The sequence below is a fragment of the Bombus affinis genome, chromosome 10 (genome assembly GCF_024516045.1).
Source record: "Bombus affinis isolate iyBomAffi1 chromosome 10, iyBomAffi1.2, whole genome shotgun sequence".
NCBI classification, from domain to species: domain Eukaryota; kingdom Metazoa; phylum Arthropoda; class Insecta; order Hymenoptera; family Apidae; genus Bombus; species Bombus affinis.
The window spans coordinates 13766633-13787038 of NC_066353.1; the positions used below are offsets into that span (position 1 = coordinate 13766633).

General features: G+C 41.5%; 1 protein-coding gene across 10 annotated transcripts in view; it reads left to right on the top strand.

Annotated features, from left to right (window-relative positions):
* The window catches only part of LOC126920894 (agrin-like), a 383155-nt gene that overhangs the window by 138085 nt on the left and 224664 nt on the right, over positions 1–20406 (top strand). The window lies entirely within an intron of this gene.

Below are 20406 nucleotides of genomic sequence, written 5' to 3' on the forward strand. Positions count from 1 at the left end.
TATGCAATGGTCAGACATTAATAGTTGGAATTACGAGTTAGAGGATTACGAAATTATTGCGTCGTTGCGTGGATTGCTGTAAAGTGCGTTTACATTCAAGCGTTTATCTCTCTTTTTCCCTTTTTATTTATCTTGATTTATGGGTGGAGTGATTTTCCCATTGCAGTAGAATAGAATTTAGCTGCGTCTAGATTCCAAACGATGCATGAATATTTCTTCCTAAATCAAGATTGCTGACAATTGTTCGATCGCGGGCTTTTTACGCAACCAGGCTGCATTTATTGTTGTTACTCGAAACATATTCCGATCATTATCTTTTGTAACGTTGAAAAGCTACGTACTTCTATAAAACACCGATACAAATCATACTGTCAAACGCATTATGCGAGGGCTCTTTTTCAACCATCTCACGCATTTTCGCCATTGTTGCACGGTACCTATTTGCACGCCATACTATTGGCGTATTTTGTTCAGGATTTTCGTTGGTAATGTTTGCATTTCGTGGTCATTGTAACACGATCATCCATGTATGTGCATGGCAGATGTTGGTACTTCGACAAAGTATCGTACATGGATATGGTCGGGTCATTGTTTCAATGAATCGCAACTCTTGCATTAGCTTCAATAGAACGTCTAGCGAAATTGAAAAAGAAAATGTTGGCAAAATTTCTGAAGGAAATTACAATTATGAAAAATATATCATTAAAGGATGAGTGTATTACCGATATGCTTGCGTTAATTTCACGTTACTTTTGTTATTTCCGTTACATTTAAGAATTACTGATAGATTAAAATCCTGCCGTGTAAAATATTTTTTATCATCGTGAGTAGGGAAGTTTTCTTATAATAACCAATCTTGAAAAACATGCCGCGATAATTATGAAAAGAATTTGTCGAAATTTCTCTCGAAACAAGTAAGTACGTGTATCTTTCGATAATTGGCAATTACGTTTAAATCGATTCATCGAACGATAATTAATCTTTAAAGCTCGATCTCGGTTCATTAATCATTTAATTCGTCTTTTCTTTGCATGACGGTGCATAATTCTGGGAATTCGGCGTAGGTACGAACGAGCAACCGACTGCGTTGAAACATCGTTACATCTGATCGCCTTAACAAGGGTAGAAATTACTTTAACGCGTTTGGAGAGCAGCGGGGCGGATCGCGTGAAATTTGTAGCGCAGGGAATGTCGATTATCAATTATTAGGGAAGTTGGTCGTGTAAAGGACGAGGCGGACGTTAGGTACAGTTATACCATTATTTGAATAGTTCATCGATACGATCGTTTCGGCAATGCGCACTGCGGATATCCGAAGTTTCAACATTCGGATATTGAATATGGTTAGGCGGAAATTGGGAATATTCGGGATACTTTGGTCCATGTTACTTCGGGCAACATTAGATGTTTCGATGACAACGATGCGCCCGGCCAATTAGTTTTGAATTCCGCGTAAATCAGCCTTGAAGGGTCGTGTACGCGGCGGAATAATTGGAAACGGTCCCGATTCCCCGCGATTCGATGCGACGGTCTGTCAAATTCATGCGCTCGCACAGTCTGATTAGTGGCCAGAACAGATGCAAGGAGAAAGCAAATAGATATACAGACAAAGGACACGATATTTAATACTTCGAACGTGAAAACATAATGGTGCAACTTTATTCGATATATCTTTAATGGTTTATAAATCATCGTTCGACAGAATTTAATTTTGCATCGTTTCTACGCGCGTGAATTTTAATGCCCCTTTTATCTCTTTAATAACAGAACTATTTTTTACCAATTGTACAGACTACAAAATTTTAAAACACAAAATTATCTTGCATTTTCTTTGTCCAAGCTTTGAACATTAAATATTTGAAGTAAATGAAAATTATATCTCATGAGAATTTCAGTTCTCTATGCTATTAATTGGAACATAAACTTTTCACGATTAATGGACAATTACTCGCGGTAATAAGTCTGAATTTACAAGTGTTACGATATGCACAAAAAAATAAAACTCGACAAGTACACTACTCATCGCTCAAAATTTAATTCTCGAAATCCTATCAAGTGTACTATTTAAATATAAAATTTTAGTAACCATCGTGTGAATGCTCCTTCACGCGTTTTCGTGAATCGGCTTAACGTTTGCCAAGCATCGTCTGTAGTGTTTGCACAGAATCGTTCGAACGTTCTGAGAAGCTCGCGTTTTCCAGCGCATTCGCGTTGCCAAGAAAAGCCACGAATATCTCTGTATTTCGTACTCTTAGATAGAGGTACTCGGCGCGCCGCGGCGAAATTTATTCCATTTACGAATGGCTTTCCAGCAAATAATTTTTATCGGGTCTCATCTAGCTCGTAGTTTCGCTTCCGTTCCGCAAAAGGATAAGGAATTCCGCATAATTCCAATAAATAATACACCATGCTAACGAGACGCCCTTTTTCGCTTTTGCCTTCACCTCTCTTGAAACAATATTCTGCCGACTTTATTCACGGCACACGTAGCATTATATAGAGACCGTTTCGTTCTAACTCAGTTACGAGCAGCTATTCGCAAATGTATTCACGGTATCGGTTCTCGAAATTTAATTGAACAAAGGAATTCTTAGAACCACGAGAAAAGTGTGCTGAATAGAAGGTATAGGGGTTAAGAGCTTCCGATTGGATCGGTGGCAAAGTAGTGTGTACTTTCAAAGTTTTTATGGAGTTGAGCAATTTTTGTTTTCATGCCGAGCTAAAGAACCGGAGTTGATCGAATTCGTCGAATTGAGATTTTAACTTGGATGTTTTATTCCTTAAGCAAGTTGGATTAAATCTTTTTGCGTAGCTTATGTCTGCGCGTATTTTCTTCTACTCGAGTTTAGTAGAGCTTAGTGTCTGTCGTTTAACGTAAGTAATTTTCAATCTAATAGGTCTCCAAACGCGAAAATGTTGCGAAAATAGCGCAATCGAGGAAGTAGTAGCGGACAGTACGTAGCCAGACATTCGCAAACGTTTGAGATTACCGTACCTTTCGACGTGCGGGTTATATCGAAAAATGTTTGAAACATGAACCACTTCACTTAATTAAAGCATTTCAAGCATACTCAGCTTTATCAGGCATTTTTTCGAAACTTGAAAAACTTTCCCTCTATTTTTTTCTTTTAAAGAAGCTTATCGTTCACAGAGCTTTTTCATCATTATAAACGACGTTTGCACGAGTTTTACACGATACATAAAATTTTGAGCACGACTTTTAAACTTTGCTGCTCCCCAGCTACTTTTTAGTAAAATTACTTACACATCGGCACCTCGTATATTTCTCCTGTCATATAAATTAACATTACATTCTCTCGTATATTTCGCCCCGCCTGTTACATAATTTCTGTTCATTTGCACAATTTTAACTGTTCTCTGTATATTTTACGACATCCAATATATCGTATACATTAATTGCGAAGCATTTCACATATTGCAGACTTCGAGGCTCCAACACCCACACCGTTTTAAAAAATAGCTTCTCCGAATTGTTTTGCATATCGTCGCTTCTGAAGAGCAATCTACGTAAACGAGATGCGCCCTGTATCATCACTGATATGCTATTTTGTTATCCCTAGCAAGTGTATCGCGATACGATACGCATCAGCCACATTACTGTCAGTCGAACTGGTCGCATCTACGTCGTATCTTTCGCGTGCGTTCTCGTGTAACGTCGACGTTCGTATGTTCGCATGGATTATTGTTTCGCGATTAAACTTTAAATCGTGCTAACAGCATGTATGTTTGCCTTTGAACGCGTTTTTATCAGAATGTTGCGTTTCGTGTACGCCATATAAAGATATATTTCATGTCGATGAAGATTAGAATCGCCGGTAGATGTTTAAAGAGGATAATACACGCGGCAATTATAATTCTTCTCGCAGACCAGAAGAATGATTTTTTTTCAACGATAGTGCCTTTGAATTATTTCAGCATAAATTTATGGTACCTTGATAGGCCTTAAATACGAGCGAACACGTAAAGGTTTGTTAACGACGATGCATCTTTAAAGATAGTTTGAGACGGTATATAGCCTGCGTATTTTGGCTTGATAAAGTTTACGAGGGGGTCAAAGGCCGAATAGAGGCTTCATGTAAAGTACGTGACTCGAAGGGTGGGCAATTTGAAGTTGCACGACTATCGGTTGTTAAATGTTTAACGGCAGTGTGCTTGGTAAGGCGAAGCCTGTGTCAAGCGATTTCGTATCGTTAATCATTATTAATTTAAAAGAAGGGAACTTTGCGTTTCGTGAATTATAAGCAGCGCGAGCCTTATTGCCGTTTATGTAACGCGAACGGGATGTTTAACTTCCGTAGTTTAACTTTAAATTCCGAATATTTTCTTGGATAACAGTTTAAAATAATCGGCTCTCTGATTTTACCTAAAACAAATTAATCACGACGAAACCATGTTTGTGCAAAAGCACATACTTCGAAGTAATTCTTGTAAAATTGAGTCACATTAATATACGCGTTACTATCTCAGAAATGTATAATGTTCGAATTTCGCTGCTAACTTTTCATTCACGCAGCTCGATAATTAGTAACCTTCCATAACGTAAATTTTTCCCGCGCGTATAACACGCATATGCATATCTGTATGTGATTATTCCAAATGAAGAGGAGAAGGGGAAACTTCCATTTATGCTTTATCGTTGGGTCGAAAAAGGGTTTTCCTGAATACGAGGGAAAAAAAGCCGCGGCTCCATAGAGATCACTGGATAAAAAAAGTAGAGTAGAAATTCCGCCAAAAATATTCTACGAGAGCGGGTGCAGTTACTATAAATCGCTGCGTCCTCCGTTTCCCCCCCAACCGCTTATACGCCCCGTCGCGGCGTCGCTGGTGCGAATGCGAGTAAGGCACGGGAATGAAAGAGACAGAGAAAAGGGGTAAAGGAACGCAGCGGTTGGGCGAAAAAAAAGAGTCCAGCCGATAAATTACATGTAGAAAAAACCGTGGCACCAACGGTGGATGGGGTGAGAGAAAGAGAGAGAAAGGAGGAGTCAGAGAGAACCACAAAGGCAGATGGAGGGAGAAGGAAAGAAAGAAAGGGTTAGAAAGGGAAGAATTGTCGGTTCACGTGATATAAATGCGAGAGGGTGCACAGCACTCGCTTTTTACGGGTTTTTCTGGCTCTTCTTGGAATCACGTTACACCGGCCAACATTATCGAGCTGCTCGCTAATATCAGCCATGAGATTTTACCGAAGTCTCTCGATGGCCGCTGCGGCAAAGGGAAAAGTCGAGTATCAAGATTTTTGTGCCGACGAAATTTCGTACCATATCAAAGACGTCATAAATTTCGAGCGGAACGTGAAATTTTGTTTGACGATCGTTCGTATACTTTGATAGTGTCCCACGGTGTAGGAGGAACGTCCGTTAGCATCGGCACGAAAAAGGGTGCTACGAAAAAGTAAACAGTGCAACAACGAGTGAGATTCGCCGCGAAATCGGCCGGGGACGAGAAAAGGAACGAGGACTGCTGCATGAACTCGCGCGAGAGAAAGGGAAAGAAAGAAAGGGAGAGAGCGCATCAAGGGAAAGCTCGTGAAAGTCGGTATTCTTACTATTCCTCGGATCCGTGGTTAGGATATTTCTTGTTTCGTCACGTGAGTTGCGAGTCGGTCGGCGCCGCTTTGTGTGCTTGGCACATACGCGTCTTTGCACAGAGCTGTACGTGGCGTGCAAGCTATACTCGCAGATAAGGTTACGTTAAGAAATTGCTTTCTGTGGGACGAAGCCAAACCCGAAGAAGAAACTCTCTTGCACGCGGTAACCTTCTCTTTTTTCTCCTTTACCTTTTCCCCATATTCCTTTTTCACCGTGTCTAGTTTCGACCTCGTCCTCTACTCCTCGCGTTTAGCGTTTTCCTTTTCTTTCCCCTGACCGACCGTCGTAGTCGCATCGTCATCGCTCTCCTTGACTCTTACTTATACCGCTTCGGCTTTCGTTTCTGTCCACTTCCTTCCGTGGAGATGCGCGCCAACAAAAGGTGACGGAGCCTCAAAGAGGCGCACCGGGAGAACGCGGGAAGCCGTGCATCTTCCTTTGAGTTTTCACGAAGCCAGTCCAGTTTCTCGCACGCCATCTCAGCGTGACCGAGGGGAAGGACGATTATTTTGTTACGATAGCAACTGTATTCCTGCGTTTCAATGTTTTGGCCACGTTGCTGGGTTTCCCTTCCGTGACGCGTGATTACACTTGGAATCCTGTTTCTAAACGAGAGTCGGATTTGGTATTTCGCGGAAAGCTTTAATGGAAAGAGACGTTCTCTATAGAATTGGAATTTTCATGAAACGAAGCAACACTTTATCGTGTTACGACTTATTCTAATATACTTTCTGATATTTAATATACGATATACATAAGATATAACAAGAATTAAAGTTGCGGTTGGCAAGTCTGCAACTGTTCCTCGGTACGATATGGTGAATATTGTAGCTTATTACGCTGAATTATGTACCTTTGCACGTCCGATTTGTATTTCACGGATAATAACATCATATGATATGCAAGTTGGAAAACAGTAATTTCGGAATCCGATAATTTCGATAATTCACCTGCCTGATCGACTGATTATCTTCTCCGTCGATTTTCACGGCTATTACGAGATAAAATCCTACTCTGTTTGTGCCAATAACACAAACAGTTGCTTCGCCTGTCGCATTAATTTGATCGCTCTTCTTTTTTTCTTCGTAATATCGATCGTGCCCGGCGGAAGGATTAATTTACGACAATAAATTGAGTCGTTGAAATATCTGCCTGTTAGTCGACAATCCTGTATACATTCAATGTATCCAACGTGCACGGTAACCGCGTAATGCGCGGCATAACAACGAGCGATAACACTTTATTATATTTTACAAACCGGTCAGCGGCACCGGTTGCATTATGAGGGAAAAGTCGATGCTCGACCAAGGGCGGAAGGAGGGAGGGCGGGCACACACGTGGGCATGGCGGGATATGGGGGGACAGGGGATAGGATTAAAATTAGTCTGTCATATTAACAGCAGCGGCGGGCAATTTACGTATTATTTAAACCCGTTTGCTGTAAATAAACGGACCGAGCGTTAATCTCATACAAGTTATAATGAAAAGCAAACGCTGCGCTTGTTTAGCCGGCTCACTTATCATGTTCTTTGAGCCGAAACCACGGTTCTTCTTTTTTCTTTCTATTCGTCTCGTTAATATTGGTCGCGCAGGGACAAAAAGTTAATTGCGGACTGCGAAAAAGTTTTCTCCGTGAGAACTTGGAATATAGCGATACGGTGGCGAAACATTGAATAGAAATAAATGAAAATATCTTCCTTGCGATCGTATGAAATGAAAAGGGGAGAGATATTATTTTCGTAAATTGTTCGTACTACGTTATAATACGTTTCATACCATGTATTACAATATATTTAATACCATATTCTGTGATCTAAGTTAATATTATATGACGTAACGGTTAATATTTGATACATATTCGGCTGAATTATTTATCTAGCGCCAAAAAGGAAGACGTATCTTTGAAAAAGCTATATATAAACAAAAATATTTCATTCCCGCAATGATCCGTTGGAAACCGAATTCACTTAGATAGTTATGTTCCGTTTCCATGGCTTTGTAATTTTTAAACGCGTAACGTTAACGCATCTTTGATTAGTGATCGGTCTATATAAAAATCCCTTTTATCGAAACTATATGCACAACGTGCGTATGAAAATATTTCGCTTTCAAATGCATAACACTGTGGTCATACAATAATTATCAGCGGAACGATTAATTAATAAAGCATTTTACTGTCTATTAAGGCAGGTACAAACAATTCATTAATCGGTTGTATTCGATGCAACGCATTATTATTATTAATTCATCTATAAACGAGAATTCGATATTAGATAAGGACTACGGAAAACAGTGGTCGGTTTTATTTCGTGCTTTCAATTAATCGTGACGCTAATTTCAACGTGATTCAAAGTTTTCGACAGTCGTTTGATAATCTAGTCCACGTCCTCAAAACCTTCTGCCCGTTACTAACTTAATAGATATCGACTCGCATTAATTACAAATCGTGTCCTGATTATCCTGAAAATTGAATTCAAAACTGAGATAGAATTTAAAGCGAACTCTGCGAAAGAATTTTGTTTTTAACATATTCAACGAATGGTACGATTATTCGCACTATAAACCGGGTTACTTGTATTATCCGTTTTCCAATATCAAAAATCTCCCATGAAACGATAAGAATCCTGCAGTTCCTTTTCGTAATAATTTCAGCCGTCGAATTATTTAAATTATTTCGAACATTGCGCGCAACAATAAAGTTTTCGGTCGTAGTTTCCTAAATAGGGAAGAAGCGGAGGAAAAGGATGGACATAAATTCGATAACATTAACATGGTTTCTGGGTTACATTGGCGTAGATGACCGCGGAAGAAGCGATCCCTTTCGTTGGGTGGAGACACGATAATCGATGCCCCCGTATCCACGACCAATGGATTCGATATCAAGCGGCGCAAAAATGGCAGCATGCTGGTCGGTAAGGACCAAAAAATAGAGACAAAAGCGTCTGTATCCACGAAACAGGCAGTCACTGAAAATAGGCGGTATGAATTAATCAACTACGTCAGCTCTCGTAGCCTGTCGTTTATCGAGATTCAACCCCTCGGTCTCGCTTCTCCGAATTCCGCTTTTATTGTTTTTACCTTCTATTCATTCTCCGTCCTCCTATTTCTATCCCATTCCTTTTTTGTTACGAGCCACGAAAAGATAGATTTTGTTTCAACCGATTGGAAAAGAATACCGTGGAAACTGTGTACCATGAAAAGAATAGGGCACACGCATACGAAATGATAACTAAAATGTATCAAACACGGCTGGATGTTCACGAGCGCGCACGCGATGATATTTTACGACGCGTTTAAATATTGACCTGTTTAAACGACGCGACGCACCAATGATAATCGACGGGTATATTTTATTAGTTCTCGATGCTACTACCATTTGTCGATCTTTTAATACTTCGGTCTTGTTTATCGGGAAGATCAGACACCGGTTGTTCAAAAGTACAATGAAATGCTACTATGGTCGGATCGGTTCCGTTTGTTTGTATCCGCGGTCTGTATCGTCGTATCAAGCAGCGTCGTTTCTCTCATCGAGTTTATTTCGCGGTAGGATACACGATCACGTACATATATATATGTGCTTGTATAAAAATTCGAAACTTTTTCCACGCGTAGGTCGTAGTCGAACGATCGTTCTTTTTGTCATTCACAAAACTTCGCTGACGGAATTGATAAATCGAGCGCGATGTCAAAGGGCGATATGTAAATGCTCGAAGAAGTGTTTCTTAATGTACCGAAAGAAACGCGTAAGTGAAAGAACTTGACGAAAGACAGATTAGAATTTGAAGATTTCTACGGTTATCCACAGATTGTTCAAGACTTGGGTAGATGTCTAAAAATATGTGTACGCACTTTGCAAACTTCAACAGCCTCTTCTCTGAATATATTAAACTAAACTTGCAGAAGGATTCAAACTTTCAAACGTTACATTACTTTTCTTAGTTATCATTGTCACCAGATGCGTGTTTTGTACCTGCAAATGAGCTTTTATTTATGTGACGAACAGAACGAAAACGTTTTCTTTCTCTAAATAGAACAATGAATTTCATCAAACGCAAATGAACGCACATTTTTTAATCCTGTTGGGAATTCTCTAGAAAGGTGGCGAATAATCTGCATTGTTCAGAGCCACTTTACGGTCTCCAGTCAAATCAAAGTCACGTTAAGGACACTCGAACTGCAGACGTCTCAGCGTGAGAATTTCTCATGAACAGCAGCTTACGTGTACAGGTACGTGTCCTAACCGAAACCCTTTAACTCGCGCAATCGCGGGCTGTGACTGAGACATGGTTCTCCAGGGACGACCAACTGAGATTTACGGACTCGATTCCCCTACATCGTTCCTCTGCACGTACCGCACGCAGACTGACGTGAGCTTGCAAGACCGTGAATCGTTTTTGGTCCCGTGCTCGTGAGCAGATGCTATACTGATGCTCGGACCAGTAAGTATTCGCAATTTCGAAAGAGTTTGGTACTCTTTTCGTCTTCCTATCACGTTGATCCGCCCGTTTCTTACCATCGGGGAGAATAAATCTCGACGACTTTTAAAACCGGATCAGAGGAAGGGCCTCTCTTTTGAGAAAACGTCTATGTATAGAAGATGGTAGAACGAGGTAGAGTGATCTTAGAGCTTGACAGATTCGTGATGAATAAAAAAGGAGCAAGAGGAATTACTATGGAACGTTAGATCCGATAGGATGTAGTTCGAGTTAAGATCCACGTAGGTTCTTGCTAGAAAAATAAATGAAAGTTGAAATAAAATGTACGTACTATGAAGCGAGGAATTTGCTAGTGGTTTGAAATTTTAATTACTAATTAGAAGTTTCATAGGAGAGTGACAAGTAGAAAATTAGAAAATTTACAGTATCACGATCAAAGAGATTCTTATGAACATTTATGTGTCACTTAACGTCATAGAAGGATAGTTCCATAGCTCGTTCGAAGTTATCTTAAGGTTATATTAAGCTCGTTCAGTGATATTTTAGGTATCGCCAAGAATTATGGAACGTCACATGGGCCTTGGGTTGTCGGTAGAGAAGCGACAATCGAATTCTCGATTGGAATGATAATACACGTATTATAGCTCATTTTGGCGCGCCTATACCGAGTTCTAGTTGCACGGCTGATTGCTACTCAATACCAGGATCTCTCACTCATCCTGGTATAGCCTCATATACGTAACTATCTGACTGCGTGTTTCAGTAACAATGGCGCATTACGTCGGTTTAATCGATGATAAATCACGCCGCGATATCCGTGACCGATATCTACGCTTTTCGAGATTCACCGTTGAGAGAAACATTTATCGTCCAAAATGATATACAATCGCGATTAAGCGTGTTGGATAGCGTCATACTTTCGACAGAGTGTCCCTTTTTTTAAACAAAATCGTTCATCACGTGAATTACCTTGCGTATAAAAGTTAATTACAATACTCGTGTATAATGTTAATAAATATAACAATCGTTGAACGCGTTTCGTGCATAAATATTCGCGATGCTACGAAACTGAAAAAACTCAGAATCCAGGGAATCTTGAATCTCCGATTGTGTGTTTCGTATACAAATTTCAAGGAAAGTAAACCCGAGATTGTTTCGAGAAACACTTGCACCATTGCGCATTAGAATTCTGAACAACTGTTAGAGTCGAGAAAAAGAGCTAGAGAAAGAGAAAGGAAAAAGAGAATAGGAGTATCGTGGAGATCGTTACGTTAACTTCTAACGACATTACCGGTTCCCTCGATTAACTCAGGGCTTTAAACGACGTCGTGTTTCTAGGAGGATGACGCCATTTCGGCCGTAGAAGACGCGCCGCGATGAGGGGCGCGCACAGGTGTGAAGCGCGTTCACCAGTCCCACCATCGCGATGACTGCGTCCGTGTGTAGCCACGATGCCACATATACGTACATACATGCTCCAAATAGGTTCCACCCAGGGGAGAACTCCATAAAGACTGATTTACGCGCAGGATTTATGAAGACCGTTCGGTTTTCTGGCTAGTATTTCACAAATGCGGGACGTTTATTTTTTGTCTTTTTCCAGCCTTTTAAATTTCCTTGTTTTTGTTTGCCTCGATATGCTCAAAATCTTCAATTTTTCTCTTTTTCCTATATCTTTTTCCTTCCTCTTTTCTCGCGTATCCCCAACACGATTAGAGTGTATCCGTCCGAACGAGGAAGAAATAGATAGATAAATAGATAAATAGATAGAGAAAGAGAGAGAGAGAGAGAGGGAGAAAGAAAGAAGAGCATGTAGGAGAGTATATCGGTCGTAACGACCGATAATCGCATAATTCAGCGCAAGCTACGATTCAGAGTGAACGGGACGTTATCACGCTGCCTCTTGGAAAGTATTAAAAGGCGAACGCAATTCTATAAAGTCGATAGCAGGTAGAAATTCAGAGTCGGCCCGCGGCGAAACTAGTTACGACCTCTAGCATTTACCGCGGCATGATTAATAGAGAATTGCAACCGACGTTGGCCAAGCTCGTTGAACGCCTGCAAAGGAAGCTTTCCAATATTTCTCGACTCTCCACGGACTTGTCGATGCGATGGTGGTCGTGTTTGGCCTTTAGTGGCGACCCGAGTATCGAATTGACATTAGAAAAGAAATACCGACGCTCCTTTTTTGTGGTCGTTGGTAATACATTGTTACACCGTGATTTTGTTGGTGATACACGACCTTTGTTCATTAGATAATACGATTTCAATAATTGCCAATCATCGAACGAAACTATACTATTTAAATAATTTTCTTGAATTATATTTTAAAACTATTATCGTCATACTTATTATTCCATAAAAAGGGACAAGAGCATTGTTAATTATTATATTATTAATGTATTTGTTAATTGTTGTATTATTATTAATTTATATTATAATAATAATTACAATTAATCTATTATACAGTAACTGATGTTCCATATTCCATATTTATACTGACAAAATTTACAAATGCAAAACTTCTATAATTAACACGCATCGGAATGTTCGTAATACGCTTACTGCTAATGCACCGTACAAAGACGTGAAAAGACAGAACTGACACATTAACCTAACGACCAGACCGTCCATATATCCCGCGTTACAATCTTTACCGTACAAATTCGTGGTCTTGATGGCTTTCATCCTACTCATTAATCAATCTTCAAAGATCGGCTAATTGTAAGCAAAGCCTGGACGAATACGCGATACTTGTTAGTCGACGAGCGAAAAAAGCGGTCGAGTGATCGAAATTACCTGCAGAAAAGTTCATTTGCGGGTCGTGGTAAAAACCGTGTTCGTGGTAAAAAAGCGCATGGTAGCGACAGAAGGAGGGGCTGGACGAGCAAGGAGATTGCTAAAGGGTATGAAAAGGGTTGGCGTAGACCGCGGCCGAGTCAGTAGATGCCGGGCATGTTTCACAGTGGATCGTTCAGAATATTTCAAGGCTTTGCACGTGTCTCTGAGCGCAATCTGCGTGTAGGGAAAAGCTAGAGGAAAGGGCCAGTGTCAGCGAGGTAAAGGGAAGGCGGCTTTTACAGAACCCTAGGATTTAACTTTCTAACCGAGAAGGCGGATAGAACGAAAGCGCGGAGGGTTGCAAGCGCTCCGACCAGTGGCTGGACACGAACCTGCTCTCGCGAAAGCGGATAACGGTAGCGATGCCGAGGTATGCAAAAGGGTTGTCAGGGGGAGGAAGCTAGAATCGAAAGGACGAAGGGGGACGAGCACTGGCTGGTCTGCCACGAATACGCTCTCATAGGACGGAGAACGGTAGACTATAGCAGAGACAGAAACAGGGTGTCGCGACAGAGTGCTCAACTCGGACAAAGGAACACCGTGCCGGACCGTAGACAAAAGGTTAATCTTCGTTTTTTGCAGAGTTTAACTCCATCCCCTGGTAAACGACCGTTCTATTTCTCTGTTCCTTGTTCCTCGTTCTAGCCACGAATTCATCCCCCTCGATCCTACTTACCAAGCCAGACCGAAAACTACAATTCGAATACGAACGCGCCAAGATTTATACGCCAGCTACCGCGCGACTGTGTTAGCCACCGTAGCGGACAATTCTCTCGGTGCAGTTGCCACGGCTTAGCAGATTTTCAGTCGAATCGAGGAGATCTCTTCACGTTAAATCTTGACGAGCTCCCTGGTACGAGGAAATTAATTGAAACCATTCGAATTGCGAGTCGAATAGCAGAATAGCAAGAACACAGGAACATCCCTTCGTATCCTATCGAATTTTCGCGAAGCGTTATGATGCTGCAGGGAAGTATCATTTTTCCATGTGAGCGAAACGTGCAGCTTAAATCAAGTCTGTATACTTGTTCAGTGATGAACTGTTCTCTGGTAGCGACGCGGAAGGGCAAAGGCACTTGTTTCGTTCGGTCGTTGTGTACTCAACTGCGCTGTGTTTGCCGGCTCCTGTGCCCGTATATATTGCGTGTACCAGCTGGATCTTTTAAAGAGGATACGAAGACGTGGTTTCGCCTCCGCGACTTTATGGTGGTGAAATGAAACTGCAGGAAGGAAGGCTGCTTTATTTTGGTTGTGAACAAGAAAGAGAGAGAGGAAGAGAAAGAGGGACGCGATGAGACGATGCAGGTATGCCGTAATGAAATTCATCGCGCGACGATATTGAATTCAGAATCACGGTTACTTTCGCGACAGTCGAGAATTACCTTGAACGGAATTCCGGGAACGTTTGCAATAATGGAGGCCGTACAGAGGTTCGCCGGGCCTGTTTACCAGAGAACAAGACCTTGAATGGCGGTCTTCTGCTTAGCATAGCGGGGAGAACGTCTCGAGGCGGCATATTTCCTTCGAGTCGAGTTCGAGGAATAATTTTGAAGCGGCACGAGCCCCGTGGCGTAAGTCGGTTTCACGAGTCGCGGCACGCGCCGCTTCGCTTTCCATATTAGACTTTATAATAAGGACCGTCCTAGTCTTACGTATGTTAATACACGTTAAGCCTGATCCTACGAGTCGCCAGTCCCACGAGTCGCCCTTCTTCTTCCTTGGATTTACGTGTTGCCGCGAGAATATGTCGAAAAACGCGAGTTACACGTAAGGGTGAATGGAGAGTATGAAAGGTCACGCGATAAAACTATCTTGAAAACTTGAATTATATGAATCATAAACGATAGATAGAATGCCTTTGGTAGCAATAATGTAACGATATCAAAAACTGTAACAGCAGGAAAAAAGCACGTATATAAATCGGATATTAATTCAGCCAACTGGCATCACCGATTATCGTTACAAGCTGAGAGTGAGGTAAGCAACCAGGCCAGGGTGCCAGAGCTTGCTACGCCGTAACGGCCTCTATCTCGGCCTTAATGGGTCCAGATGTTGTTACGTCCGGGGTTGGCTTAAACTACTTCTGGACAGCTTTATCCGGCGACTCACCGCGACACGAAACGGCCGACCAATCGTGCTGCCTTCCACTCGGATTAACAATGTTGTAGGACGAACCAGGGAGCAGCCTAATTACACTTTATACCGCTGTATTATGGCAAAGATACGTATCAGCGAAATTGCATCGTGGTTCTCTCGGACACGGATTTATCGTCGCGCCGGTATCTTTCGTAACTATACGGTTAACCGATCTCTTCCTTTCTTTCCTCATTCGATCTTCCCTCAGAAGGGTTCTGTCAAAAGTGACGCGAGTCGTCACGGCTGTGTCATAAACTGAAAACCCCATTTGACGTTTGCGAACGACGCAACTTTTGCGAACACAATTAAAGTAAACTCTCGTTAGGAGAGAACGTTTTTGAAAAATTAGGAAACAAAGGGACAATACCATCCTAGTTTTCCACAATCTTCTTTGTCGACTTCATTTCTCGCGAGCCAATGCCACTCGGGCTATGTAATTGCTGCACTAACGAAGGATGCCTCGTTACCTCGGATCAGAAAAGTTCGAACAAATTTCGAGAGTTTTTCGCGCTGCACCGGGGAACGAGTACGCCTTCTTTTCAACACGACCACATTCGCCTACTTTCTTCGGCCCGTTGCAACTTTTACGACCTGCTTGTGCTCCACTCCCTAGCATGGAGTTAAGCGTCTTTCATTAAATTCCGGCATCCGTTCGTACGAGTCGTAAGACAGATTAGTCTGGAAGTGTCTTCCGGAACTTAATGGTCGTGACAATTAAACAGGAGTTTTGACACAAAACGGTTTGCTCGAGCGAGTAATCACGTTCTACTTGCTTTAACAACTATGCCAACGTAGCAGCGGAGATCCTTTGAACGTTTGTATCGAATACATTCCAAAATAAGTGGACGTTTTAATATCAACTTACTTATTAAGTAAATATACAAATAAATATACGCTATGACAGAAGGCAAATATAATTTTATGTTTCTTCTTCTTTCAAAAATTTTAAAAGATTTACCGATGTAACAACGTTTTTAAAAACTCCTTGTGTATTTAAATAATGCCCGGTACATCGGCTAAAGCAAATTTGATCCACTAATCACGGATGATCCATCGATAAAGCGCAATTAAGGACAAATTTCCTCGCCGACCACTTCACGAAGTCGTTCATCCATCTCTTCAATCCAAACTCATCTTTCAGTAATATTCACCGCTTGACAAACCTTTTTCACCAATAATTCCATTTTCATTTCATTTTTAATTCCTCGTCGGCAATCTTTCTTTAGGATACGTCCAATATACATCCCCGCAAGAAGGGTAACTGCCGCGGAAAGGACGATACGATGTCGCTCTGCCTGTGGCAATTCGTGTTAATTAATCATTCGTAAAGAGACCAATAATCGCGAGGAAATCCGTGCTTGTCTCCAACGGATCATCCCTTACATTTTCTCGCCTCTTTTCTCTCACCCTCGTGTCCTAACCATCTCTTTTCTCCTGTCCCCTTTCCTTCTCTCTCTCTCTTCGGCCCATCTGTCCGTCTTTCCCCTTTCCGAGCTGTCTTATAAGGGAGGATTAATTAACGCGCAGCCCGGCCGTATAGCGGGCAACGATCTTCGCGTAATTGCCGCGAGTGGCGTTGCTCCTTCGTGGCAATTCTCACGGCTTATTTTAAATGCGACGTGAAATCAGCTTAATAGCGTCTCACGGAAATCGTGGCCGTCTTCTTCGATCGTTTCATTCCTTTCTCCTTTCCTGCAGGCGCTAGGATGGGAATCCTAACGGGGCAACGAACCGTGACACTTTTAAGCCGGGCAGGCTCAGACTTAAGGACTTAACGTCGAGCCTCGGCTTCCCTTGTTATCGTCAAGATCGTCCTGGATGATGGCGATTATAAATCAAGCCGTGTGGCCGCCACTCGTTAACTTTCACGCGCCGCTTATGCGAGTAAGCGAATCGAGGACGAAGGAGTCTCCAGATGACCCGGATTTCTCTATCGGTCTGAATAATTGCCGGCAATCGTCGCGATCCTGCCCGATGATAATTTGTTATATGATTGTTGGTATCAAAATTTTATGTTCGCACAGTTCATTCCGAAAAACTGGAAACACTGTACATAGTCCTTAAATTTCGCATAAGTGCATAAACGGTATATTTATCTTCGTTGACTCTGCGGTATTGTATAATGAATAACGCGATACATATTTATCTCGATTATGTGTTGTGTATTATTGGGAACTGGTACTATGCAAATTTAATTAAAGGACTCTTAAGTAAAGGATAAGAGGAAATTTGCATTCATGCGAAAAAATCGCATGATCAGATTTTTTTCTTTTATCTTTGTAATATATCAGTCGTGACAGAACGAGCCTGCGGGTACTCTAAGAATAAACCTTAACCTATTGCCATGTAGACAAGTTAATTAACAACCTTCGCTTTTATAATAATTGATATTTAACTCTAATATTGCATTTCAAAACTTTCGTGCCATAATACAAGGAATGGGTGTAATAAATTTTGCTTTCCTACAGCGCGCAATCTTCCTGATTAAAATCATCAAGCGGTGTAGTTAATCGCGAGCGATCAGCCGCGGCGTTTTAATCAAAATCTTCAACACTTCCTTCTTTAAAATTGAATAAACCGAGCCATTACAATGCAACTTGCTCGCGTAAGCGGACAATCTCTGGAACACCCAGGAAGTCACACCTACGAATCCAATCCCTGTCGCGAAGCTTAATAACGAGTAGGTCCGATTCTAGTTAGATAGAGCCGTTCCGAAGAGAATGAGTTCAAAAGAGAAAACGACAATTAGGAGGGACATGGCGCCCACACGGATATCTTCTTCCCACCTTCTTTATATCTCTCGAGGAGAAAACAAATTACGACGATTCTCTATCTGCCAGGGAAATAGTGAACGCGACATTACGAGGTAGTAGATTCTGTCGCTTTGCCCCTATTGGTCTACCTACTCGAAATCGTCGGAGTAGGTACAAGTAACGCTTGAAGTTAGAAATTAGTAGTGTTGCCGGGCGTTTAAAAGATAAAAGCAAACTTTTCCCATTAATGCCCGCAGCCTAGAGTGTGGAGAGTTCATGGCCTCGTGGAGGAGGAGTCGGAGGAGGTTGGTAAAGGAGTGGAGATGGTGGCGACGCTACCACCGTACTAGCCGACTCAATTGTAACCCCTAGCCCCGCAACCTCTTTCGGTCCAACCCTGAGACACGGTTCTCTGTAATTATTTAAAAAGTTTTCACCTCGTCCCGGCCGGTCTGTCGAGTACCAACGTAGATCAGGTATCATTATACGCGAACACACGACCTCCCAAACGGACACGATTTATTCCTCAACTTGCTCGTTTCCTGCGACTGCGTTCCGTTTGAGGTAGCTTCCTCGTCCACCCTCTTCTTTTTCGAAATTAATATTCGCTTATTGGAACGCAGCGGCGTTTCCTACGAAATAGACATTCCGTTGAAATATTTCCCCTATCGAATCTTCAGCGAATAATTAATATGACGCGTCGACGTGGTATGAATCTAAATAAAAATTAAAAAGACGTAGCGTTCAACACCGCTACGTGAATATACGCAAAGAAATATACCGTGTAACAGAAAGTGTTGAAAATTGTTGTGCGTCTATCTGTGCGTGAAAAGATCCAGGATATTAGTAATTATTTGTGTCTTCCTAATCCCCGAAGAAGATATATATTCGAGATGACGTGGATTAAAAAATAAATATAACTTCGTTGGTATTAGCGAAATTAAATTTTCTTGAACAAGGTTTCATACGCTACTGATTTTTAAATAAAAACTGCTATAACCGGACGAGAGCTCGAGCGAGAAGTATTAGATCTAGAAGTAAACCTTGATCAGAACGATTCATCTTTAACGTGGCTGGCTGATATAGGCATTCAGTAGAGCGCGATGCATGACAATTACTCGATATCGTCGGCACGTTGGAAAGAACGCAATGTCGTAGCGTAGCGTACACATCCTAGCATTGAATAGCTGCTATAATTTGCGACGGCAATGCCTTCGAAAATGCCATAATGGAATTATTGCGCTCGCCTGTCCGTTCATTCTCTCTTCCTTTTTCTCTATTCCTCCACGATGTTCATCGGGCAGTGCCACGCCTGAACATCCGTTTCCGGCTATTTTTGGCAATTTTCATCCATTCACGTGGCCAAATAATACGCGAGTCGGCAGCCGCCGTAGAACTGGCGCGGTCATTTGAAAGGGAAATCGCGTTTTCCCGAGGAAAAATTTCCCAACCGGTGGTGAGGAAAAAATCCCGATTATATTTCGGCGCGTAAACGTCGCGACATCGAATGAAACCATCGGATGAACATCGTGTTCAAAATTATTCGATATCTGCTTGGTTGGATCGCGTCGAAAGGTTTCATCCAATTTTCACTGACACTTTACCTTTAACAGTTAATAATTATAGTTTCGTCAATTTTATCGCTCTACCGATCAAGAGAGTGACGTTTTATTTGATTTCTTGTAATTTTGTCGTCGCACTTTGACCGATATCGTTGTGTCAGTATTTTTATTTTATTAGATCGGATGGTTGATCGAAAGTAATTTCGAAAATACAGTTATTATTAATTATTGGTTCCATGGAGTAATCAGGCCGGTTACAAATCAGTGTGTTTACAATAAATTTGGTCTGGCTGTTTCAATTTAGTAAATGCTGGTTTTCTTTCATTAATTATTTGGCCTGCTTCTACCATCCATATTGCTGTACTTCGACCACAATTCCAATCAATTAATATATCGTCCGTGAGTTCGGGTCAGATCATATTTTCTTTTTGTCTTTTAGACTTCGATTTCAGATATTGTTCACGATGTAAAATAACCGAATAGAGCCAAAGTCGATATCGAGTTTCCTCCACGCTCCTTTTAATTCGTCGGCAGTCGCCTGTCTAGCTGACATCCCGTGATCTTCGGCCATCTTTCATTTTCATTATATTCGCTGTACTTTATTAATCCGTTTTATTCAGCTGAAAGAGATAATTTTTTGCTGAAAATCTCGTTCTAGACGAGGCGTGAGCGAAAATTTACAAACTCAAATGGAATTCTGAAAATTGCTAGCCCTGTGCCAGCATCTCTCGCATGCCATTAAAATTGACAATCCGCGAGTCTTGACACGGATTAACCGACAGCGCTATTTTCGAGCTCGAAAACGGAATTTTTCATCACGGCGCTGCTGCTGTTCGTTTTACACGCCAGCGCAAAAAAACGAGGCAAGTAAAAATAGAAGAAGAAAGAAAAAAGGCAAATATTTTAGATTTTTCCTATTTATATTATGATTCCAATCTGTTCAACGCGAGTCTGTTTAAATTTTCAAGATGACCTTATTATACAATTTCGTACGAATATGGAAAGCAACGAGAACGTACTACCGAAAATCGTATTGCACGGTTGAGCTCTCGTACGTTTGCGTTTC